The 21718-nt window shown below is 41.2% G+C and overlaps 40 non-coding genes across 40 annotated transcripts; all 40 read left to right on the plus strand.

Moving 5' to 3' along the window:
- The first annotated feature begins 173 nt into the window (after positions 1–173).
- Positions 174–255, plus strand: TRNAL-AAG (transfer RNA leucine (anticodon AAG)). Its single transcript has one exon. It is a non-coding gene; the product is annotated as a tRNA-Leu (tRNA).
- A 485-nt stretch (positions 256–740) lies between these two features.
- On the plus strand, positions 741–822 carry TRNAL-UAG (transfer RNA leucine (anticodon UAG)). Its single transcript has one exon. It is a non-coding gene; the product is annotated as a tRNA-Leu (tRNA).
- Positions 823–1267: 445 nt separating this feature from the next.
- Positions 1268–1349, plus strand: TRNAL-AAG (transfer RNA leucine (anticodon AAG)). The gene has a single exon. It is a non-coding gene; the product is annotated as a tRNA-Leu (tRNA).
- Positions 1350–1834: 485 nt separating this feature from the next.
- Positions 1835–1916, plus strand: TRNAL-UAG (transfer RNA leucine (anticodon UAG)). Its single transcript has one exon. It is a non-coding gene; the product is annotated as a tRNA-Leu (tRNA).
- Positions 1917–2361: 445 nt separating this feature from the next.
- Positions 2362–2443, plus strand: TRNAL-AAG (transfer RNA leucine (anticodon AAG)). Its single transcript has one exon. It is a non-coding gene; the product is annotated as a tRNA-Leu (tRNA).
- Positions 2444–2928: 485 nt separating this feature from the next.
- TRNAL-UAG (transfer RNA leucine (anticodon UAG)) lies at positions 2929–3010 on the plus strand. The gene has a single exon. It is a non-coding gene; the product is annotated as a tRNA-Leu (tRNA).
- Positions 3011–3455: 445 nt separating this feature from the next.
- On the plus strand, positions 3456–3537 carry TRNAL-AAG (transfer RNA leucine (anticodon AAG)). Its single transcript has one exon. It is a non-coding gene; the product is annotated as a tRNA-Leu (tRNA).
- A 485-nt stretch (positions 3538–4022) lies between these two features.
- TRNAL-UAG (transfer RNA leucine (anticodon UAG)) lies at positions 4023–4104 on the plus strand. The gene has a single exon. It is a non-coding gene; the product is annotated as a tRNA-Leu (tRNA).
- A 445-nt stretch (positions 4105–4549) lies between these two features.
- Positions 4550–4631, plus strand: TRNAL-AAG (transfer RNA leucine (anticodon AAG)). The gene has a single exon. It is a non-coding gene; the product is annotated as a tRNA-Leu (tRNA).
- A 485-nt stretch (positions 4632–5116) lies between these two features.
- Positions 5117–5198, plus strand: TRNAL-UAG (transfer RNA leucine (anticodon UAG)). The gene has a single exon. It is a non-coding gene; the product is annotated as a tRNA-Leu (tRNA).
- Positions 5199–5643: 445 nt separating this feature from the next.
- Positions 5644–5725, plus strand: TRNAL-AAG (transfer RNA leucine (anticodon AAG)). The gene has a single exon. It is a non-coding gene; the product is annotated as a tRNA-Leu (tRNA).
- A 485-nt stretch (positions 5726–6210) lies between these two features.
- TRNAL-UAG (transfer RNA leucine (anticodon UAG)) lies at positions 6211–6292 on the plus strand. The gene has a single exon. It is a non-coding gene; the product is annotated as a tRNA-Leu (tRNA).
- Positions 6293–6737: 445 nt separating this feature from the next.
- On the plus strand, positions 6738–6819 carry TRNAL-AAG (transfer RNA leucine (anticodon AAG)). Its single transcript has one exon. It is a non-coding gene; the product is annotated as a tRNA-Leu (tRNA).
- A 485-nt stretch (positions 6820–7304) lies between these two features.
- On the plus strand, positions 7305–7386 carry TRNAL-UAG (transfer RNA leucine (anticodon UAG)). Its single transcript has one exon. It is a non-coding gene; the product is annotated as a tRNA-Leu (tRNA).
- Positions 7387–7831: 445 nt separating this feature from the next.
- Positions 7832–7913, plus strand: TRNAL-AAG (transfer RNA leucine (anticodon AAG)). Its single transcript has one exon. It is a non-coding gene; the product is annotated as a tRNA-Leu (tRNA).
- Positions 7914–8398: 485 nt separating this feature from the next.
- Positions 8399–8480, plus strand: TRNAL-UAG (transfer RNA leucine (anticodon UAG)). The gene has a single exon. It is a non-coding gene; the product is annotated as a tRNA-Leu (tRNA).
- Positions 8481–8925: 445 nt separating this feature from the next.
- Positions 8926–9007, plus strand: TRNAL-AAG (transfer RNA leucine (anticodon AAG)). The gene has a single exon. It is a non-coding gene; the product is annotated as a tRNA-Leu (tRNA).
- A 485-nt stretch (positions 9008–9492) lies between these two features.
- Positions 9493–9574, plus strand: TRNAL-UAG (transfer RNA leucine (anticodon UAG)). The gene has a single exon. It is a non-coding gene; the product is annotated as a tRNA-Leu (tRNA).
- Positions 9575–10019: 445 nt separating this feature from the next.
- On the plus strand, positions 10020–10101 carry TRNAL-AAG (transfer RNA leucine (anticodon AAG)). The gene has a single exon. It is a non-coding gene; the product is annotated as a tRNA-Leu (tRNA).
- Positions 10102–10586: 485 nt separating this feature from the next.
- TRNAL-UAG (transfer RNA leucine (anticodon UAG)) lies at positions 10587–10668 on the plus strand. Its single transcript has one exon. It is a non-coding gene; the product is annotated as a tRNA-Leu (tRNA).
- A 445-nt stretch (positions 10669–11113) lies between these two features.
- TRNAL-AAG (transfer RNA leucine (anticodon AAG)) lies at positions 11114–11195 on the plus strand. The gene has a single exon. It is a non-coding gene; the product is annotated as a tRNA-Leu (tRNA).
- A 485-nt stretch (positions 11196–11680) lies between these two features.
- Positions 11681–11762, plus strand: TRNAL-UAG (transfer RNA leucine (anticodon UAG)). The gene has a single exon. It is a non-coding gene; the product is annotated as a tRNA-Leu (tRNA).
- A 445-nt stretch (positions 11763–12207) lies between these two features.
- TRNAL-AAG (transfer RNA leucine (anticodon AAG)) lies at positions 12208–12289 on the plus strand. The gene has a single exon. It is a non-coding gene; the product is annotated as a tRNA-Leu (tRNA).
- A 485-nt stretch (positions 12290–12774) lies between these two features.
- On the plus strand, positions 12775–12856 carry TRNAL-UAG (transfer RNA leucine (anticodon UAG)). The gene has a single exon. It is a non-coding gene; the product is annotated as a tRNA-Leu (tRNA).
- Positions 12857–13301: 445 nt separating this feature from the next.
- TRNAL-AAG (transfer RNA leucine (anticodon AAG)) lies at positions 13302–13383 on the plus strand. The gene has a single exon. It is a non-coding gene; the product is annotated as a tRNA-Leu (tRNA).
- A 485-nt stretch (positions 13384–13868) lies between these two features.
- TRNAL-UAG (transfer RNA leucine (anticodon UAG)) lies at positions 13869–13950 on the plus strand. Its single transcript has one exon. It is a non-coding gene; the product is annotated as a tRNA-Leu (tRNA).
- A 445-nt stretch (positions 13951–14395) lies between these two features.
- On the plus strand, positions 14396–14477 carry TRNAL-AAG (transfer RNA leucine (anticodon AAG)). Its single transcript has one exon. It is a non-coding gene; the product is annotated as a tRNA-Leu (tRNA).
- A 485-nt stretch (positions 14478–14962) lies between these two features.
- On the plus strand, positions 14963–15044 carry TRNAL-UAG (transfer RNA leucine (anticodon UAG)). The gene has a single exon. It is a non-coding gene; the product is annotated as a tRNA-Leu (tRNA).
- Positions 15045–15489: 445 nt separating this feature from the next.
- TRNAL-AAG (transfer RNA leucine (anticodon AAG)) lies at positions 15490–15571 on the plus strand. The gene has a single exon. It is a non-coding gene; the product is annotated as a tRNA-Leu (tRNA).
- Positions 15572–16056: 485 nt separating this feature from the next.
- Positions 16057–16138, plus strand: TRNAL-UAG (transfer RNA leucine (anticodon UAG)). Its single transcript has one exon. It is a non-coding gene; the product is annotated as a tRNA-Leu (tRNA).
- A 445-nt stretch (positions 16139–16583) lies between these two features.
- Positions 16584–16665, plus strand: TRNAL-AAG (transfer RNA leucine (anticodon AAG)). Its single transcript has one exon. It is a non-coding gene; the product is annotated as a tRNA-Leu (tRNA).
- A 485-nt stretch (positions 16666–17150) lies between these two features.
- Positions 17151–17232, plus strand: TRNAL-UAG (transfer RNA leucine (anticodon UAG)). Its single transcript has one exon. It is a non-coding gene; the product is annotated as a tRNA-Leu (tRNA).
- Positions 17233–17677: 445 nt separating this feature from the next.
- TRNAL-AAG (transfer RNA leucine (anticodon AAG)) lies at positions 17678–17759 on the plus strand. Its single transcript has one exon. It is a non-coding gene; the product is annotated as a tRNA-Leu (tRNA).
- Positions 17760–18244: 485 nt separating this feature from the next.
- On the plus strand, positions 18245–18326 carry TRNAL-UAG (transfer RNA leucine (anticodon UAG)). Its single transcript has one exon. It is a non-coding gene; the product is annotated as a tRNA-Leu (tRNA).
- Positions 18327–18771: 445 nt separating this feature from the next.
- TRNAL-AAG (transfer RNA leucine (anticodon AAG)) lies at positions 18772–18853 on the plus strand. The gene has a single exon. It is a non-coding gene; the product is annotated as a tRNA-Leu (tRNA).
- A 485-nt stretch (positions 18854–19338) lies between these two features.
- TRNAL-UAG (transfer RNA leucine (anticodon UAG)) lies at positions 19339–19420 on the plus strand. Its single transcript has one exon. It is a non-coding gene; the product is annotated as a tRNA-Leu (tRNA).
- A 445-nt stretch (positions 19421–19865) lies between these two features.
- On the plus strand, positions 19866–19947 carry TRNAL-AAG (transfer RNA leucine (anticodon AAG)). Its single transcript has one exon. It is a non-coding gene; the product is annotated as a tRNA-Leu (tRNA).
- Positions 19948–20432: 485 nt separating this feature from the next.
- On the plus strand, positions 20433–20514 carry TRNAL-UAG (transfer RNA leucine (anticodon UAG)). Its single transcript has one exon. It is a non-coding gene; the product is annotated as a tRNA-Leu (tRNA).
- Positions 20515–20959: 445 nt separating this feature from the next.
- TRNAL-AAG (transfer RNA leucine (anticodon AAG)) lies at positions 20960–21041 on the plus strand. Its single transcript has one exon. It is a non-coding gene; the product is annotated as a tRNA-Leu (tRNA).
- Positions 21042–21526: 485 nt separating this feature from the next.
- On the plus strand, positions 21527–21608 carry TRNAL-UAG (transfer RNA leucine (anticodon UAG)). The gene has a single exon. It is a non-coding gene; the product is annotated as a tRNA-Leu (tRNA).
- Positions 21609–21718: the final 110 nt, after the last annotated feature.

Raw genomic sequence — 21718 nt, forward strand, 5'->3', positions numbered from 1 at the left:
TTTAATCTTTTCATATGATACTTGTATATTTTGATGTTTAGGAAAAGACAATTCTCAGAATTATTGCTTTGTCTTTTTGGAGAGTGATATGCCCATTACCACACATACACTACTTTAAAATGAAATCAGCTATACTTGCCTTACTCCAAGGAAGTTGACACGGCTGTCATCCAGGTAGCATGGCCGAGCGGTCTAAGGCGCTGGATTAAGGCTCCAGTCTCTTTGGAGGCGTGGGTTCAAATCCCACTGCTGCCAGCTTTTGCAGTCAGGAAGTTCATGAAAAGTCGAATTTAATAGTAGATTGGGTTGTGCAAAGAACAATCTTGTGATGATGATCAAATTAGGTAAATCAGTGAGTTTTCAGAAATACCTGAACAGTTTTGCTATTTAATGGAGCAAGCATTTGCAGTGTCATGGTCGTGGAGTCTAGATGTGCTGGATTAAGGCTGCAGTCTCTTTGGGTGTGTGGGCTTGAATCCCTCTGCTGCCACCTCCACTACCTCTGAGGTTTTCAAATTCTTATCTCATGTAGCTTAATGATTTGCTTACTTTTAAATGAGCTTATCCTTTAATCTTTTCATATGATACTTGTACATTTTGATGTTTAGGAAAAGACAATTCTCAGAATTATTGCTTTGTCCTGTTGGAGAGAGATATGCCCGTTAGCACACATACACTACTTTAAAATAAAATCAGCTATACTTCCCTTACTCCAAGGACATTTTATCGCTTTTCACCCAGGTAGCATGGCCGAGCGGTCTAAGGCGCTGGATTTAGGCTCCAGTCTCTTTGGAGGCGTGGGTTCAAATCCCACTGCTGCCAGCTTTTAGTGTTGGGCAAAGAACAATCTTGTGACGATTAGCAAATTAGGTAAATCAGTGAGTTTTCAGAAATACCTTGACTGTGTCAGTATGGAATCGAGGAAGCATTTGCAGCAACATGGTTCGTGGGGTCTAGATGTGCTGGTTTAAGGTTGCAGTCTCTTTGGGTGTGTGGGTTTGAATCCCGCTGGTGCCACTCTTACTACCTCGGAGGTTTTCAAATTCTTATCTCATGTAGCGTAATGATTTGCTTACTTTTTACTGAGCTTATCCTTTAATCTTTTCATATGATACTTGTATATTTTGATGTTTAGGAAAAGACAATTCTCAGAATTATTGCTTTGTCTTTTTGGAGAGTGATATGCCCATTACCACACATACACTACTTTAAAATGAAATCAGCTATACTTGCCTTACTCCAAGGAAGTTGACACGGCTGTCATCCAGGTAGCATGGCCGAGCGGTCTAAGGCGCTGGATTAAGGCTCCAGTCTCTTTGGAGGCGTGGGTTCAAATCCCACTGCTGCCAGCTTTTGCAGTCAGGAAGTTCATGAAAAGTCGAATTTAATAGTAGATTGGGTTGTGCAAAGAACAATCTTGTGATGATGATCAAATTAGGTAAATCAGTGAGTTTTCAGAAATACCTGAACAGTTTTGCTATTTAATGGAGCAAGCATTTGCAGTGTCATGGTCGTGGAGTCTAGATGTGCTGGATTAAGGCTGCAGTCTCTTTGGGTGTGTGGGCTTGAATCCCTCTGCTGCCACCTCCACTACCTCTGAGGTTTTCAAATTCTTATCTCATGTAGCTTAATGATTTGCTTACTTTTAAATGAGCTTATCCTTTAATCTTTTCATATGATACTTGTACATTTTGATGTTTAGGAAAAGACAATTCTCAGAATTATTGCTTTGTCCTGTTGGAGAGAGATATGCCCGTTAGCACACATACACTACTTTAAAATAAAATCAGCTATACTTCCCTTACTCCAAGGACATTTTATCGCTTTTCACCCAGGTAGCATGGCCGAGCGGTCTAAGGCGCTGGATTTAGGCTCCAGTCTCTTTGGAGGCGTGGGTTCAAATCCCACTGCTGCCAGCTTTTAGTGTTGGGCAAAGAACAATCTTGTGACGATTAGCAAATTAGGTAAATCAGTGAGTTTTCAGAAATACCTTGACTGTGTCAGTATGGAATCGAGGAAGCATTTGCAGCAACATGGTTCGTGGGGTCTAGATGTGCTGGTTTAAGGTTGCAGTCTCTTTGGGTGTGTGGGTTTGAATCCCGCTGGTGCCACTCTTACTACCTCGGAGGTTTTCAAATTCTTATCTCATGTAGCGTAATGATTTGCTTACTTTTTACTGAGCTTATCCTTTAATCTTTTCATATGATACTTGTATATTTTGATGTTTAGGAAAAGACAATTCTCAGAATTATTGCTTTGTCTTTTTGGAGAGTGATATGCCCATTACCACACATACACTACTTTAAAATGAAATCAGCTATACTTGCCTTACTCCAAGGAAGTTGACACGGCTGTCATCCAGGTAGCATGGCCGAGCGGTCTAAGGCGCTGGATTAAGGCTCCAGTCTCTTTGGAGGCGTGGGTTCAAATCCCACTGCTGCCAGCTTTTGCAGTCAGGAAGTTCATGAAAAGTCGAATTTAATAGTAGATTGGGTTGTGCAAAGAACAATCTTGTGATGATGATCAAATTAGGTAAATCAGTGAGTTTTCAGAAATACCTGAACAGTTTTGCTATTTAATGGAGCAAGCATTTGCAGTGTCATGGTCGTGGAGTCTAGATGTGCTGGATTAAGGCTGCAGTCTCTTTGGGTGTGTGGGCTTGAATCCCTCTGCTGCCACCTCCACTACCTCTGAGGTTTTCAAATTCTTATCTCATGTAGCTTAATGATTTGCTTACTTTTAAATGAGCTTATCCTTTAATCTTTTCATATGATACTTGTACATTTTGATGTTTAGGAAAAGACAATTCTCAGAATTATTGCTTTGTCCTGTTGGAGAGAGATATGCCCGTTAGCACACATACACTACTTTAAAATAAAATCAGCTATACTTCCCTTACTCCAAGGACATTTTATCGCTTTTCACCCAGGTAGCATGGCCGAGCGGTCTAAGGCGCTGGATTTAGGCTCCAGTCTCTTTGGAGGCGTGGGTTCAAATCCCACTGCTGCCAGCTTTTAGTGTTGGGCAAAGAACAATCTTGTGACGATTAGCAAATTAGGTAAATCAGTGAGTTTTCAGAAATACCTTGACTGTGTCAGTATGGAATCGAGGAAGCATTTGCAGCAACATGGTTCGTGGGGTCTAGATGTGCTGGTTTAAGGTTGCAGTCTCTTTGGGTGTGTGGGTTTGAATCCCGCTGGTGCCACTCTTACTACCTCGGAGGTTTTCAAATTCTTATCTCATGTAGCGTAATGATTTGCTTACTTTTTACTGAGCTTATCCTTTAATCTTTTCATATGATACTTGTATATTTTGATGTTTAGGAAAAGACAATTCTCAGAATTATTGCTTTGTCTTTTTGGAGAGTGATATGCCCATTACCACACATACACTACTTTAAAATGAAATCAGCTATACTTGCCTTACTCCAAGGAAGTTGACACGGCTGTCATCCAGGTAGCATGGCCGAGCGGTCTAAGGCGCTGGATTAAGGCTCCAGTCTCTTTGGAGGCGTGGGTTCAAATCCCACTGCTGCCAGCTTTTGCAGTCAGGAAGTTCATGAAAAGTCGAATTTAATAGTAGATTGGGTTGTGCAAAGAACAATCTTGTGATGATGATCAAATTAGGTAAATCAGTGAGTTTTCAGAAATACCTGAACAGTTTTGCTATTTAATGGAGCAAGCATTTGCAGTGTCATGGTCGTGGAGTCTAGATGTGCTGGATTAAGGCTGCAGTCTCTTTGGGTGTGTGGGCTTGAATCCCTCTGCTGCCACCTCCACTACCTCTGAGGTTTTCAAATTCTTATCTCATGTAGCTTAATGATTTGCTTACTTTTAAATGAGCTTATCCTTTAATCTTTTCATATGATACTTGTACATTTTGATGTTTAGGAAAAGACAATTCTCAGAATTATTGCTTTGTCCTGTTGGAGAGAGATATGCCCGTTAGCACACATACACTACTTTAAAATAAAATCAGCTATACTTCCCTTACTCCAAGGACATTTTATCGCTTTTCACCCAGGTAGCATGGCCGAGCGGTCTAAGGCGCTGGATTTAGGCTCCAGTCTCTTTGGAGGCGTGGGTTCAAATCCCACTGCTGCCAGCTTTTAGTGTTGGGCAAAGAACAATCTTGTGACGATTAGCAAATTAGGTAAATCAGTGAGTTTTCAGAAATACCTTGACTGTGTCAGTATGGAATCGAGGAAGCATTTGCAGCAACATGGTTCGTGGGGTCTAGATGTGCTGGTTTAAGGTTGCAGTCTCTTTGGGTGTGTGGGTTTGAATCCCGCTGGTGCCACTCTTACTACCTCGGAGGTTTTCAAATTCTTATCTCATGTAGCGTAATGATTTGCTTACTTTTTACTGAGCTTATCCTTTAATCTTTTCATATGATACTTGTATATTTTGATGTTTAGGAAAAGACAATTCTCAGAATTATTGCTTTGTCTTTTTGGAGAGTGATATGCCCATTACCACACATACACTACTTTAAAATGAAATCAGCTATACTTGCCTTACTCCAAGGAAGTTGACACGGCTGTCATCCAGGTAGCATGGCCGAGCGGTCTAAGGCGCTGGATTAAGGCTCCAGTCTCTTTGGAGGCGTGGGTTCAAATCCCACTGCTGCCAGCTTTTGCAGTCAGGAAGTTCATGAAAAGTCGAATTTAATAGTAGATTGGGTTGTGCAAAGAACAATCTTGTGATGATGATCAAATTAGGTAAATCAGTGAGTTTTCAGAAATACCTGAACAGTTTTGCTATTTAATGGAGCAAGCATTTGCAGTGTCATGGTCGTGGAGTCTAGATGTGCTGGATTAAGGCTGCAGTCTCTTTGGGTGTGTGGGCTTGAATCCCTCTGCTGCCACCTCCACTACCTCTGAGGTTTTCAAATTCTTATCTCATGTAGCTTAATGATTTGCTTACTTTTAAATGAGCTTATCCTTTAATCTTTTCATATGATACTTGTACATTTTGATGTTTAGGAAAAGACAATTCTCAGAATTATTGCTTTGTCCTGTTGGAGAGAGATATGCCCGTTAGCACACATACACTACTTTAAAATAAAATCAGCTATACTTCCCTTACTCCAAGGACATTTTATCGCTTTTCACCCAGGTAGCATGGCCGAGCGGTCTAAGGCGCTGGATTTAGGCTCCAGTCTCTTTGGAGGCGTGGGTTCAAATCCCACTGCTGCCAGCTTTTAGTGTTGGGCAAAGAACAATCTTGTGACGATTAGCAAATTAGGTAAATCAGTGAGTTTTCAGAAATACCTTGACTGTGTCAGTATGGAATCGAGGAAGCATTTGCAGCAACATGGTTCGTGGGGTCTAGATGTGCTGGTTTAAGGTTGCAGTCTCTTTGGGTGTGTGGGTTTGAATCCCGCTGGTGCCACTCTTACTACCTCGGAGGTTTTCAAATTCTTATCTCATGTAGCGTAATGATTTGCTTACTTTTTACTGAGCTTATCCTTTAATCTTTTCATATGATACTTGTATATTTTGATGTTTAGGAAAAGACAATTCTCAGAATTATTGCTTTGTCTTTTTGGAGAGTGATATGCCCATTACCACACATACACTACTTTAAAATGAAATCAGCTATACTTGCCTTACTCCAAGGAAGTTGACACGGCTGTCATCCAGGTAGCATGGCCGAGCGGTCTAAGGCGCTGGATTAAGGCTCCAGTCTCTTTGGAGGCGTGGGTTCAAATCCCACTGCTGCCAGCTTTTGCAGTCAGGAAGTTCATGAAAAGTCGAATTTAATAGTAGATTGGGTTGTGCAAAGAACAATCTTGTGATGATGATCAAATTAGGTAAATCAGTGAGTTTTCAGAAATACCTGAACAGTTTTGCTATTTAATGGAGCAAGCATTTGCAGTGTCATGGTCGTGGAGTCTAGATGTGCTGGATTAAGGCTGCAGTCTCTTTGGGTGTGTGGGCTTGAATCCCTCTGCTGCCACCTCCACTACCTCTGAGGTTTTCAAATTCTTATCTCATGTAGCTTAATGATTTGCTTACTTTTAAATGAGCTTATCCTTTAATCTTTTCATATGATACTTGTACATTTTGATGTTTAGGAAAAGACAATTCTCAGAATTATTGCTTTGTCCTGTTGGAGAGAGATATGCCCGTTAGCACACATACACTACTTTAAAATAAAATCAGCTATACTTCCCTTACTCCAAGGACATTTTATCGCTTTTCACCCAGGTAGCATGGCCGAGCGGTCTAAGGCGCTGGATTTAGGCTCCAGTCTCTTTGGAGGCGTGGGTTCAAATCCCACTGCTGCCAGCTTTTAGTGTTGGGCAAAGAACAATCTTGTGACGATTAGCAAATTAGGTAAATCAGTGAGTTTTCAGAAATACCTTGACTGTGTCAGTATGGAATCGAGGAAGCATTTGCAGCAACATGGTTCGTGGGGTCTAGATGTGCTGGTTTAAGGTTGCAGTCTCTTTGGGTGTGTGGGTTTGAATCCCGCTGGTGCCACTCTTACTACCTCGGAGGTTTTCAAATTCTTATCTCATGTAGCGTAATGATTTGCTTACTTTTTACTGAGCTTATCCTTTAATCTTTTCATATGATACTTGTATATTTTGATGTTTAGGAAAAGACAATTCTCAGAATTATTGCTTTGTCTTTTTGGAGAGTGATATGCCCATTACCACACATACACTACTTTAAAATGAAATCAGCTATACTTGCCTTACTCCAAGGAAGTTGACACGGCTGTCATCCAGGTAGCATGGCCGAGCGGTCTAAGGCGCTGGATTAAGGCTCCAGTCTCTTTGGAGGCGTGGGTTCAAATCCCACTGCTGCCAGCTTTTGCAGTCAGGAAGTTCATGAAAAGTCGAATTTAATAGTAGATTGGGTTGTGCAAAGAACAATCTTGTGATGATGATCAAATTAGGTAAATCAGTGAGTTTTCAGAAATACCTGAACAGTTTTGCTATTTAATGGAGCAAGCATTTGCAGTGTCATGGTCGTGGAGTCTAGATGTGCTGGATTAAGGCTGCAGTCTCTTTGGGTGTGTGGGCTTGAATCCCTCTGCTGCCACCTCCACTACCTCTGAGGTTTTCAAATTCTTATCTCATGTAGCTTAATGATTTGCTTACTTTTAAATGAGCTTATCCTTTAATCTTTTCATATGATACTTGTACATTTTGATGTTTAGGAAAAGACAATTCTCAGAATTATTGCTTTGTCCTGTTGGAGAGAGATATGCCGGTTAGCACACATACACTACTTTAAAATAAAATCAGCTATACTTCCCTTACTCCAAGGACATTTTATCGCTTTTCACCCAGGTAGCATGGCCGAGCGGTCTAAGGCGCTGGATTTAGGCTCCAGTCTCTTTGGAGGCGTGGGTTCAAATCCCACTGCTGCCAGCTTTTAGTGTTGGGCAAAGAACAATCTTGTGACGATTAGCAAATTAGGTAAATCAGTGAGTTTTCAGAAATACCTTGACTGTGTCAGTATGGAATCGAGGAAGCATTTGCAGCAACATGGTTCGTGGGGTCTAGATGTGCTGGTTTAAGGTTGCAGTCTCTTTGGGTGTGTGGGTTTGAATCCCGCTGGTGCCACTCTTACTACCTCGGAGGTTTTCAAATTCTTATCTCATGTAGCGTAATGATTTGCTTACTTTTTACTGAGCTTATCCTTTAATCTTTTCATATGATACTTGTATATTTTGATGTTTAGGAAAAGACAATTCTCAGAATTATTGCTTTGTCTTTTTGGAGAGTGATATGCCCATTACCACACATACACTACTTTAAAATGAAATCAGCTATACTTGCCTTACTCCAAGGAAGTTGACACGGCTGTCATCCAGGTAGCATGGCCGAGCGGTCTAAGGCGCTGGATTAAGGCTCCAGTCTCTTTGGAGGCGTGGGTTCAAATCCCACTGCTGCCAGCTTTTGCAGTCAGGAAGTTCATGAAAAGTCGAATTTAATAGTAGATTGGGTTGTGCAAAGAACAATCTTGTGATGATGATCAAATTAGGTAAATCAGTGAGTTTTCAGAAATACCTGAACAGTTTTGCTATTTAATGGAGCAAGCATTTGCAGTGTCATGGTCGTGGAGTCTAGATGTGCTGGATTAAGGCTGCAGTCTCTTTGGGTGTGTGGGCTTGAATCCCTCTGCTGCCACCTCCACTACCTCTGAGGTTTTCAAATTCTTATCTCATGTAGCTTAATGATTTGCTTACTTTTAAATGAGCTTATCCTTTAATCTTTTCATATGATACTTGTACATTTTGATGTTTAGGAAAAGACAATTCTCAGAATTATTGCTTTGTCCTGTTGGAGAGAGATATGCCGGTTAGCACACATACACTACTTTAAAATAAAATCAGCTATACTTCCCTTACTCCAAGGACATTTTATCGCTTTTCACCCAGGTAGCATGGCCGAGCGGTCTAAGGCGCTGGATTTAGGCTCCAGTCTCTTTGGAGGCGTGGGTTCAAATCCCACTGCTGCCAGCTTTTAGTGTTGGGCAAAGAACAATCTTGTGACGATTAGCAAATTAGGTAAATCAGTGAGTTTTCAGAAATACCTTGACTGTGTCAGTATGGAATCGAGGAAGCATTTGCAGCAACATGGTTCGTGGGGTCTAGATGTGCTGGTTTAAGGTTGCAGTCTCTTTGGGTGTGTGGGTTTGAATCCCGCTGGTGCCACTCTTACTACCTCGGAGGTTTTCAAATTCTTATCTCATGTAGCGTAATGATTTTCTTACTTTTTACTGAGCTTATCCTTTAATCTTTTCATATGATACTTGTATATTTTGATGTTTAGGAAAAGACAATTCTCAGAATTATTGCTTTGTCTTTTTGGAGAGTGATATGCCCATTACCACACATACACTACTTTAAAATGAAATCAGCTATACTTGCCTTACTCCAAGGAAGTTGACACGGCTGTCATCCAGGTAGCATGGCCGAGCGGTCTAAGGCGCTGGATTAAGGCTCCAGTCTCTTTGGAGGCGTGGGTTCAAATCCCACTGCTGCCAGCTTTTGCAGTCAGGAAGTTCATGAAAAGTCGAATTTAATAGTAGATTGGGTTGTGCAAAGAACAATCTTGTGATGATGATCAAATTAGGTAAATCAGTGAGTTTTCAGAAATACCTGAACAGTTTTGCTATTTAATGGAGCAAGCATTTGCAGTGTCATGGTCGTGGAGTCTAGATGTGCTGGATTAAGGCTGCAGTCTCTTTGGGTGTGTGGGCTTGAATCCCTCTGCTGCCACCTCCACTACCTCTGAGGTTTTCAAATTCTTATCTCATGTAGCTTAATGATTTGCTTACTTTTAAATGAGCTTATCCTTTAATCTTTTCATATGATACTTGTACATTTTGATGTTTAGGAAAAGACAATTCTCAGAATTATTGCTTTGTCCTGTTGGAGAGAGATATGCCCGTTAGCACACATACACTACTTTAAAATAAAATCAGCTATACTTCCCTTACTCCAAGGACATTTTATCGCTTTTCACCCAGGTAGCATGGCCGAGCGGTCTAAGGCGCTGGATTTAGGCTCCAGTCTCTTTGGAGGCGTGGGTTCAAATCCCACTGCTGCCAGCTTTTAGTGTTGGGCAAAGAACAATCTTGTGACGATTAGCAAATTAGGTAAATCAGTGAGTTTTCAGAAATACCTTGACTGTGTCAGTATGGAATCGAGGAAGCATTTGCAGCAACATGGTTCGTGGGGTCTAGATGTGCTGGTTTAAGGTTGCAGTCTCTTTGGGTGTGTGGGTTTGAATCCCACTGGTGCCACTCTTACTACCTCGGAGGTTTTCAAATTCTTATCTCATGTAGCGTAATGATTTGCTTACTTTTTACTGAGCTTATCCTTTAATCTTTTCATATGATACTTGTATATTTTGATGTTTAGGAAAAGACAATTCTCAGAATTATTGCTTTGTCTTTTTGGAGAGTGATATGCCCATTACCACACATACACTACTTTAAAATGAAATCAGCTATACTTGCCTTACTCCAAGGAAGTTGACACGGCTGTCATCCAGGTAGCATGGCCGAGCGGTCTAAGGCGCTGGATTAAGGCTCCAGTCTCTTTGGAGGCGTGGGTTCAAATCCCACTGCTGCCAGCTTTTGCAGTCAGGAAGTTCATGAAAAGTCGAATTTAATAGTAGATTGGGTTGTGCAAAGAACAATCTTGTGATGATGATCAAATTAGGTAAATCAGTGAGTTTTCAGAAATACCTGAACAGTTTTGCTATTTAATGGAGCAAGCATTTGCAGTGTCATGGTCGTGGAGTCTAGATGTGCTGGATTAAGGCTGCAGTCTCTTTGGGTGTGTGGGCTTGAATCCCTCTGCTGCCACCTCCACTACCTCTGAGGTTTTCAAATTCTTATCTCATGTAGCTTAATGATTTGCTTACTTTTAAATGAGCTTATCCTTTAATCTTTTCATATGATACTTGTACATTTTGATGTTTAGGAAAAGACAATTCTCAGAATTATTGCTTTGTCCTGTTGGAGAGAGATATGCCGGTTAGCACACATACACTACTTTAAAATAAAATCAGCTATACTTCCCTTACTCCAAGGACATTTTATCGCTTTTCACCCAGGTAGCATGGCCGAGCGGTCTAAGGCGCTGGATTTAGGCTCCAGTCTCTTTGGAGGCGTGGGTTCAAATCCCACTGCTGCCAGCTTTTAGTGTTGGGCAAAGAACAATCTTGTGACGATTAGCAAATTAGGTAAATCAGTGAGTTTTCAGAAATACCTTGACTGTGTCAGTATGGAATCGAGGAAGCATTTGCAGCAACATGGTTCGTGGGGTCTAGATGTGCTGGTTTAAGGTTGCAGTCTCTTTGGGTGTGTGGGTTTGAATCCCGCTGGTGCCACTCTTACTACCTCGGAGGTTTTCAAATTCTTATCTCATGTAGCGTAATGATTTGCTTACTTTTTACTGAGCTTATCCTTTAATCTTTTCATATGATACTTGTATATTTTGATGTTTAGGAAAAGACAATTCTCAGAATTATTGCTTTGTCTTTTTGGAGAGTGATATGCCCATTACCACACATACACTACTTTAAAATGAAATCAGCTATACTTGCCTTACTCCAAGGAAGTTGACACGGCTGTCATCCAGGTAGCATGGCCGAGCGGTCTAAGGCGCTGGATTAAGGCTCCAGTCTCTTTGGAGGCGTGGGTTCAAATCCCACTGCTGCCAGCTTTTGCAGTCAGGAAGTTCATGAAAAGTCGAATTTAATAGTAGATTGGGTTGTGCAAAGAACAATCTTGTGATGATGATCAAATTAGGTAAATCAGTGAGTTTTCAGAAATACCTGAACAGTTTTGCTATTTAATGGAGCAAGCATTTGCAGTGTCATGGTCGTGGAGTCTAGATGTGCTGGATTAAGGCTGCAGTCTCTTTGGGTGTGTGGGCTTGAATCCCTCTGCTGCCACCTCCACTACCTCTGAGGTTTTCAAATTCTTATCTCATGTAGCTTAATGATTTGCTTACTTTTAAATGAGCTTATCCTTTAATCTTTTCATATGATACTTGTACATTTTGATGTTTAGGAAAAGACAATTCTCAGAATTATTGCTTTGTCCTGTTGGAGAGAGATATGCCCGTTAGCACACATACACTACTTTAAAATAAAATCAGCTATACTTCCCTTACTCCAAGGACATTTTACCGCTTTTCACCCAGGTAGCATGGCCGAGCGGTCTAAGGCGCTGGATTTAGGCTCCAGTCTCTTTGGAGGCGTGGGTTCAAATCCCACTGCTGCCAGCTTTTAGTGTTGGGCAAAGAACAATCTTGTGACGATTAGCAAATTAGGTAAATCAGTGAGTTTTCAGAAATACCTGGACTGTGTCAGTATGGAATCGAGGAAGCATTTGCAGCAACATGGTTCGTGGGGTCTAGATGTGCTGGTTTAAGGTTGCAGTCTCTTTGGGTGTGTGGGTTTGAATCCCGCTGGTGCCACTCTTACTACCTCGGAGGTTTTCAAATTCTTATCTCATGTAGCGTAATGATTTGCTTACTTTTTACTGAGCTTATCCTTTAATCTTTTCATATGATACTTGTATATTTTGATGTTTAGGAAAAGACAATTCTCAGAATTATTGCTTTGTCTTTTTGGAGAGTGATATGCCCATTACCACACATACACTACTTTAAAATGAAATCAGCTATACTTGCCTTACTCCAAGGAAGTTGACACGGCTGTCATCCAGGTAGCATGGCCGAGCGGTCTAAGGCGCTGGATTAAGGCTCCAGTCTCTTTGGAGGCGTGGGTTCAAATCCCACTGCTGCCAGCTTTTGCAGTCAGGAAGTTCATGAAAAGTCGAATTTAATAGTAGATTGGGTTGTGCAAAGAACAATCTTGTGATGATGATCAAATTAGGTAAATCAGTGAGTTTTCAGAAATACCTGAACAGTTTTGCTATTTAATGGAGCAAGCATTTGCAGTGTCATGGTCGTGGAGTCTAGATGTGCTGGATTAAGGCTGCAGTCTCTTTGGGTGTGTGGGCTTGAATCCCTCTGCTGCCACCTCCACTACCTCTGAGGTTTTCAAATTCTTATCTCATGTAGCTTAATGATTTGCTTACTTTTAAATGAGCTTATCCTTTAATCTTTTCATATGATACTTGTACATTTTGATGTTTAGGAAAAGACAATTCTCAGAATTATTGCTTTGTCCTGTTGGAGAGAGATATGCCGGTTAGCACACATACACTACTTTAAAATAAAATCAGCTATACTTCCCTTACTCCAAGGACATTTTATCGCTTTTCACCCAGGTAGCATGGCCGAGCGGTCTAAGGCGCTGGATTTAGGCTCCAGTCTCTTTGGAGGCGTGGGTTCAAATCCCACTGCTGCCAGCTTTTAGTGTTGGGCAAAGAACAATCTTGTGACGATTAGCAAATTAGGTAAATCAGTGAGTTTTCAGAAATACCTTGACTGTGTCAGTATGGAATCGAGGAAGCATTTGCAGCAACATGGTTCGTGGGGTCTAGATGTGCTGGTTTAAGGTTGCAGTCTCTTTGGGTGTGTGGGTTTGAATCCCGCTGGTGCCACTCTTACTACCTCGGAGGTTTTCAAATTCTTATCTCATGTAGCGTAATGATTTGCTTACTTTTTACTGAGCTTATCCTTTAATCTTTTCATATGATACTTGTATATTTTGATGTTTAGGAAAAGACAATTCTCAGAATTATTGCTTTGTCTTTTTGGAGAGTGATATGCCCATTACCACACATACACTACTTTAAAATGAAATCAGCTATACTTGCCTTACTCCAAGGAAGTTGACACGGCTGTCATCCAGGTAGCATGGCCGAGCGGTCTAAGGCGCTGGATTAAGGCTCCAGTCTCTTTGGAGGCGTGGGTTCAAATCCCACTGCTGCCAGCTTTTGCAGTCAGGAAGTTCATGAAAAGTCGAATTTAATAGTAGATTGGGTTGTGCAAAGAACAATCTTGTGATGATGATCAAATTAGGTAAATCAGTGAGTTTTCAGAAATACCTGAACAGTTTTGCTATTTAATGGAGCAAGCATTTGCAGTGTCATGGTCGTGGAGTCTAGATGTGCTGGATTAAGGCTGCAGTCTCTTTGGGTGTGTGGGCTTGAATCCCTCTGCTGCCACCTCCACTACCTCTGAGGTTTTCAAATTCTTATCTCATGTAGCTTAATGATTTGCTTACTTTTAAATGAGCTTATCCTTTAATCTTTTCATATGATACTTGTACATTTTGATGTTTAGGAAAAGACAATTCTCAGAATTATTGCTTTGTCCTGTTGGAGAGAGATATGCCCGTTAGCACACATACACTACTTTAAAATAAAATCAGCTATACTTCCCTTACTCCAAGGACATTTTATCGCTTTTCACCCAGGTAGCATGGCCGAGCGGTCTAAGGCGCTGGATTTAGGCTCCAGTCTCTTTGGAGGCGTGGGTTCAAATCCCACTGCTGCCAGCTTTTAGTGTTGGGCAAAGAACAATCTTGTGACGATTAGCAAATTAGGTAAATCAGTGAGTTTTCAGAAATACCTTGACTGTGTCAGTATGGAATCGAGGAAGCATTTGCAGCAACATGGTTCGTGGGGTCTAGATGTGCTGGTTTAAGGTTGCAGTCTCTTTGGGTGTGTGGGTTTGAATCCCGCTGGTGCCACTCTTACTACCTCGGAGGTTTTCAAATTCTTATCTCATGTAGCGTAATGATTTGCTTACTTTTTACTGAGCTTATCCTTTAATCTTTTCATATGATACTTGTATATTTTGATGTTTAGGAAAAGACAATTCTCAGAATTATTGCTTTGTCTTTTTGGAGAGTGATATGCCCATTACCACACATACACTACTTTAAAATGAAATCAGCTATACTTGCCTTACTCCAAGGAAGTTGACACGGCTGTCATCCAGGTAGCATGGCCGAGCGGTCTAAGGCGCTGGATTAAGGCTCCAGTCTCTTTGGAGGCGTGGGTTCAAATCCCACTGCTGCCAGCTTTTGCAGTCAGGAAGTTCATGAAAAGTCGAATTTAATAGTAGATTGGGTTGTGCAAAGAACAATCTTGTGATGATGATCAAATTAGGTAAATCAGTGAGTTTTCAGAAATACCTGAACAGTTTTGCTATTTAATGGAGCAAGCATTTGCAGTGTCATGGTCGTGGAGTCTAGATGTGCTGGATTAAGGCTGCAGTCTCTTTGGGTGTGTGGGCTTGAATCCCTCTGCTGCCACCTCCACTACCTCTGAGGTTTTCAAATTCTTATCTCATGTAGCTTAATGATTTGCTTACTTTTAAATGAGCTTATCCTTTAATCTTTTCATATGATACTTGTACATTTTGATGTTTAGGAAAAGACAATTCTCAGAATTATTGCTTTGTCCTGTTGGAGAGAGATATGCCGGTTAGCACACATACACTACTTTAAAATAAAATCAGCTATACTTCCCTTACTCCAAGGACATTTTATCGCTTTTCACCCAGGTAGCATGGCCGAGCGGTCTAAGGCGCTGGATTTAGGCTCCAGTCTCTTTGGAGGCGTGGGTTCAAATCCCACTGCTGCCAGCTTTTAGTGTTGGGCAAAGAACAATCTTGTGACGATTAGCAAATTAGGTAAATCAGTGAGTTTTCAGAAATACCTTGACTGTGTCAGTATGGAATCGAGGAAGCATTTGCAGCAACATGGTTCGTGGGGTCTAGATGTGCTGGTTTAAGGTTGCAGTCTCTTTGGGTGTGTGGGTTTGAATCCCGCTGGTGCCACTCTTACTACCTCGGAGGTTTTCAAATTCTTATCTCATGTAGCGTAATGATTTGCTTACTTTTTACTGAGCTTATCCTTTAATCTTTTCATATGATACTTGTATATTTTGATGTTTAGGAAAAGACAATTCTCAGAATTATTGCTTTGTCTTTTTGGAGAGTGATATGCCCATTACCACACATACACTACTTTAAAATGAAATCAGCTATACTTGCCTTACTCCAAGGAAGTTGACACGGCTGTCATCCAGGTAGCATGGCCGAGCGGTCTAAGGCGCTGGATTAAGGCTCCAGTCTCTTTGGAGGCGTGGGTTCAAATCCCACTGCTGCCAGCTTTTGCAGTCAGGAAGTTCATGAAAAGTCGAATTTAATAGTAGATTGGGTTGTGCAAAGAACAATCTTGTGATGATGATCAAATTAGGTAAATCAGTGAGTTTTCAGAAATACCTGAACAGTTTTGCTATTTAATGGAGCAAGCATTTGCAGTGTCATGGTCGTGGAGTCTAGATGTGCTGGATTAAGGCTGCAGTCTCTTTGGGTGTGTGGGCTTGAATCCCTCTGCTGCCACCTCCACTACCTCTGAGGTTTTCAAATTCTTATCTCATGTAGCTTAATGATTTGCTTACTTTTAAATGAGCTTATCCTTTAATCTTTTCATATGATACTTGTACATTTTGATGTTTAGGAAAAGACAATTCTCAGAATTATTGCTTTGTCCTGTTGGAGAGAGATATGCCGGTTAGCACACATACACTACTTTAAAATAAAATCAGCTATACTTCCCTTACTCCAAGGACATTTTATCGCTTTTCACCCAGGTAGCATGGCCGAGCGGTCTAAGGCGCTGGATTTAGGCTCCAGTCTCTTTGGAGGCGTGGGTTCAAATCCCACTGCTGCCAGCTTTTAGTGTTGGGCAAAGAACAATCTTGTGACGATTAGCAAATTAGGTAAATCAGTGAGTTTTCAGAAATACCTTGACTGTGTCAGTATGGAATCGAGGAAGCATTTGCAGCAACATGGTTCGTGGGGTCTAGATGTGCTGGTTTAAGGTTGCAGTCTCTTTGGGTGTGTGGGTTTGAATCCCGCTGGTGCCACTCTTACTACCTCGGAGGTTTTCAAATTCTTATCTCATGTAGCGTAATGATTTGCTTACTTTTTACTGAGCTTATCCTTTAATCTTTTCATATGATACTTGTATATTTTGATGTTTAGGAAAAGACAATTCTCAGAATTATTGCTTTGTCTTTTTGGAGAGTGATATGCCCATTACCACACATACACTACTTTAAAATGAAATCAGCTATACTTGCCTTACTCCAAGGAAGTTGACACGGCTGTCATCCAGGTAGCATGGCCGAGCGGTCTAAGGCGCTGGATTAAGGCTCCAGTCTCTTTGGAGGCGTGGGTTCAAATCCCACTGCTGCCAGCTTTTGCAGTCAGGAAGTTCATGAAAAGTCGAATTTAATAGTAGATTGGGTTGTGCAAAGAACAATCTTGTGATGATGATCAAATTAGGTAAATCAGTGAGTTTTCAGAAATACCTGAACAGTTTTGCTATTTAATGGAGCAAGCATTTGCAGTGTCATGGTCGTGGAGTCTAGATGTGCTGGATTAAGGCTGCAGTCTCTTTGGGTGTGTGGGCTTGAATCCCTCTGCTGCCACCTCCACTACCTCTGAGGTTTTCAAATTCTTATCTCATGTAGCTTAATGATTTGCTTACTTTTAAATGAGCTTATCCTTTAATCTTTTCATATGATACTTGTACATTTTGATGTTTAGGAAAAGACAATTCTCAGAATTATTGCTTTGTCCTGTTGGAGAGAGATATGCCGGTTAGCACACATACACTACTTTAAAATAAAATCAGCTATACTTCCCTTACTCCAAGGACATTTTATCGCTTTTCACCCAGGTAGCATGGCCGAGCGGTCTAAGGCGCTGGATTTAGGCTCCAGTCTCTTTGGAGGCGTGGGTTCAAATCCCACTGCTGCCAGCTTTTAGTGTTGGGCAAAGAACAATCTTGTGACGATTAGCAAATTAGGTAAATCAGTGAGTTTTCAGAAATACCTTGACTGTGTCAGTATGGAATCGAGGAAGCATTTGCAGCAACATGGTTCGTGGGGTCTAGATGTGCTGGTTTAAGGTTGCAGTCTCTTTGGGTGTGTGGGTTTGAATCCCGCTGGTGCCACTCTTACTACCTCGGAGGTTTTCAAATTCTTATCTCATGTAGCGTAATGATTTGCTTACTTTTTACTGAGCTTATCCTTTAATCTTTTCATATGATACTTGTATATTTTGATGTTTAGGAAAAGACAATTCTCAGAATTATTGCTTTGTCTTTTTGGAGAGTGATATGCCCATTACCACACATACACTACTTTAAAATGAAATCAGCTATACTTGCCTTACTCCAAGGAAGTTGACACGGCTGTCATCCAGGTAGCATGGCCGAGCGGTCTAAGGCGCTGGATTAAGGCTCCAGTCTCTTTGGAGGCGTGGGTTCAAATCCCACTGCTGCCAGCTTTTGCAGTCAGGAAGTTCATGAAAAGTCGAATTTAATAGTAGATTGGGTTGTGCAAAGAACAATCTTGTGATGATGATCAAATTAGGTAAATCAGTGAGTTTTCAGAAATACCTGAACAGTTTTGCTATTTAATGGAGCAAGCATTTGCAGTGTCATGGTCGTGGAGTCTAGATGTGCTGGATTAAGGCTGCAGTCTCTTTGGGTGTGTGGGCTTGAATCCCTCTGCTGCCACCTCCACTACCTCTGAGGTTTTCAAATTCTTATCTCATGTAGCTTAATGATTTGCTTACTTTTAAATGAGCTTATCCTTTAATCTTTTCATATGATACTTGTACATTTTGATGTTTAGGAAAAGACAATTCTCAGAATTATTGCTTTGTCCTGTTGGAGAGAGATATGCCCGTTAGCACACATACACTACTTTAAAATAAAATCAGCTATACTTCCCTTACTCCAAGGACATTTTATCGCTTTTCACCCAGGTAGCATGGCCGAGCGGTCTAAGGCGCTGGATTTAGGCTCCAGTCTCTTTGGAGGCGTGGGTTCAAATCCCACTGCTGCCAGCTTTTAGTGTTGGGCAAAGAACAATCTTGTGACGATTAGCAAATTAGGTAAATCAGTGAGTTTTCAGAAATACCTGGACTGTGTCAGTATGGAATCGAGGAAGCATTTGCAGCAACATGGTTCGTGGGGTCTAGATGTGCTGGTTTAAGGTTGCAGTCTCTTTGGGTGTGTGGGTTTGAATCCCGCTGGTGCCACTCTTACTACCTCGGAGGTTTTCAAATTCTTATCTCATGTAGCGTAATGATTTGCTTACTTTTTACTGAGCTTATCCTTTAATCTTTTCATATGATACTTGTATATTTTGATGTTTAGGAAAAGACAATTCTCAGAATTATTGCTTTGTCTTTTTGGAGAGTGATATGCCCATTACCACACATACACTACTTTAAAATGAAATCAGCTATACTTGCCTTACTCCAAGGAAGTTGACACGGCTGTCATCCAGGTAGCATGGCCGAGCGGTCTAAGGCGCTGGATTAAGGCTCCAGTCTCTTTGGAGGCGTGGGTTCAAATCCCACTGCTGCCAGCTTTTGCAGTCAGGAAGTTCATGAAAAGTCGAATTTAATAGTAGATTGGGTTGTGCAAAGAACAATCTTGTGATGATGATCAAATTAGGTAAATCAGTGAGTTTTCAGAAATACCTGAACAGTTTTGCTATTTAATGGAGCAAGCATTTGCAGTGTCATGGTCGTGGAGTCTAGATGTGCTGGATTAAGGCTGCAGTCTCTTTGGGTGTGTGGGCTTGAATCCCTCTGCTGCCACCTCCACTACCTCTGAGGTTTTCAAATTCTTATCTCATGTAGCTTAATGATTTGCTTACTTTTAAATGAGCTTATCCTTTAATCTTTTCATATGATACTTGTACATTTTGATGTTTAGGAAAAGACAATTCTCAGAATTATTGCTTTGTCCTGTTGGAGAGAGATATGCCGGTTAGCACACATACACTACTTTAAAATAAAATCAGCTATACTTCCCTTACTCCAAGGACATTTTATCGCTTTTCACCCAGGTAGCATGGCCGAGCGGTCTAAGGCGCTGGATTTAGGCTCCAGTCTCTTTGGAGGCGTGGGTTCAAATCCCACTGCTGCCAGCTTTTAGTGTTGGGCAAAGAACAATCTTGTGACGATTAGCAAATTAGGTAAATCAGTGAGTTTTCAGAAATACCTTGACTGTGTCAGTATGGAATCGAGGAAGCATTTGCAGCAACATGGTTCGTGGGGTCTAGATGTGCTGGTTTAAGGTTGCAGTCTCTTTGGGTGTGTGGGTTTGAATCCCGCTGGTGCCACTCTTACTACCTCGGAGGTTTTCAAATTCTTATCTCATGTAGCGTAATGATTTGCTTACTTTTTACTGAGCTTATCCTTTAATCTTTTCATATGATACTTGTATATTTTGATGTTTAGGAAAAGACAATTCTCAGAATTATTGCTTTGTCTTTTTGGAGAGTGATATGCCCATTACCACACATACACTACTTTAAAATGAAATCAGCTATACTTGCCTTACTCCAAGGAAGTTGACACGGCTGTCATCCAGGTAGCATGGCCGAGCGGTCTAAGGCGCTGGATTAAGGCTCCAGTCTCTTTGGAGGCGTGGGTTCAAATCCCACTGCTGCCAGCTTTTGCAGTCAGGAAGTTCATGAAAAGTCGAATTTAATAGTAGATTGGGTTGTGCAAAGAACAATCTTGTGATGATGATCAAATTAGGTAAATCAGTGAGTTTTCAGAAATACCTGAACAGTTTTGCTATTTAATGGAGCAAGCATTTGCAGTGTCATGGTCGTGGAGTCTAGATGTGCTGGATTAAGGCTGCAGTCTCTTTGGGTGTGTGGGCTTGAATCCCTCTGCTGCCACCTCCACTACCTCTGAGGTTTTCAAATTCTTATCTCATGTAGCTTAATGATTTGCTTACTTTTAAATGAGCTTATCCTTTAATCTTTTCATATGATACTTGTACATTTTGATGTTTAGGAAAAGACAATTCTCAGAATTATTGCTTTGTCCTGTTGGAGAGAGATATGCCCGTTAGCACACATACACTACTTTAAAATAAAATCAGCTATACTTCCCTTACTCCAAGGACATTTTATCGCTTTTCACCCAGGTAGCATGGCCGAGCGGTCTAAGGCGCTGGATTTAGGCTCCAGTCTCTTTGGAGGCGTGGGTTCAAATCCCACTGCTGCCAGCTTTTAGTGTTGGGCAAAGAACAATCTTGTGACGATTAGCAAATTAGGTAAATCAGTGAGTTTTCAGAAATACCTTGACTGTGTCAGTATGGAATCGAGGAAGCATTTGCAGCAACATGGTTCGTGGGGTCTAGATGTGCTGGTTTAAGGTTGCAGTCTCTTTGGGTGTGTGGGTTTGAATCCCGCTGGTGCCACTCTTACTACCTCGGAGGTTTTCAAATTCTTATCTCATGTAGCGTAATGATTTGCTTACTTTTTACTGAGCTTATCCTTTAATCTTTTCATATGATACTTGTATATTTTGATGTTTAGGAAAAGACAATTCTCAGAATTATTGCTTTGTCTTTTTGGAGAGTGATATGCCCATTACCACACATACACTACTTTAAAATGAAATCAGCTATACTTGCCTTACTCCAAGGAAGTTGACACGGCTGTCATCCAGGTAGCATGGCCGAGCGGTCTAAGGCGCTGGATTAAGGCTCCAGTCTCTTTGGAGGCGTGGGTTCAAATCCCACTGCTGCCAGCTTTTGCAGTCAGGAAGTTCATGAAAAGTCGAATTTAATAGTAGATTGGGTTGTGCAAAGAACAATCTTGTGATGATGATCAAATTAGGTAAATCAGTGAGTTTTCAGAAATACCTGAACAGTTTTGCTATTTAATGGAGCAAGCATTTGCAGTGTCATGGTCGTGGAGTCTAGATGTGCTGGATTAAGGCTGCAGTCTCTTTGGGTGTGTGGGCTTGAATCCCTCTGCTGCCACCTCCACTACCTCTGAGGTTTTCAAATTCTTATCTCATGTAGCTTAATGATTTGCTTACTTTTAAATGAGCTTATCCTTTAATCTTTTCATATGATACTTGTACATTTTGATGTTTAGGAAAAGACAATTCTCAGAATTATTGCTTTGTCCTGTTGGAGAGAGATATGCCCGTTAGCACACATACACTACTTTAAAATAAAATCAGCTATACTTCCCTTACTCCAAGGACATTTTATCGCTTTTCACCCAGGTAGCATGGCCGAGCGGTCTAAGGCGCTGGATTTAGGCTCCAGTCTCTTTGGAGGCGTGGGTTCAAATCCCACTGCTGCCAGCTTTTAGTGTTGGGCAAAGAACAATCTTGTGACGATTAGCAAATTAGGTAAATCAGTGAGTTTTCAGAAATACCTTGACTGTGTCAGTATGGAATCGAGGAAGCATTTG

This window comes from Anomaloglossus baeobatrachus, chromosome 5 (assembly GCF_048569485.1).
Source record: "Anomaloglossus baeobatrachus isolate aAnoBae1 chromosome 5, aAnoBae1.hap1, whole genome shotgun sequence".
NCBI lineage: Eukaryota > Metazoa > Chordata > Amphibia > Anura > Aromobatidae > Anomaloglossus > Anomaloglossus baeobatrachus.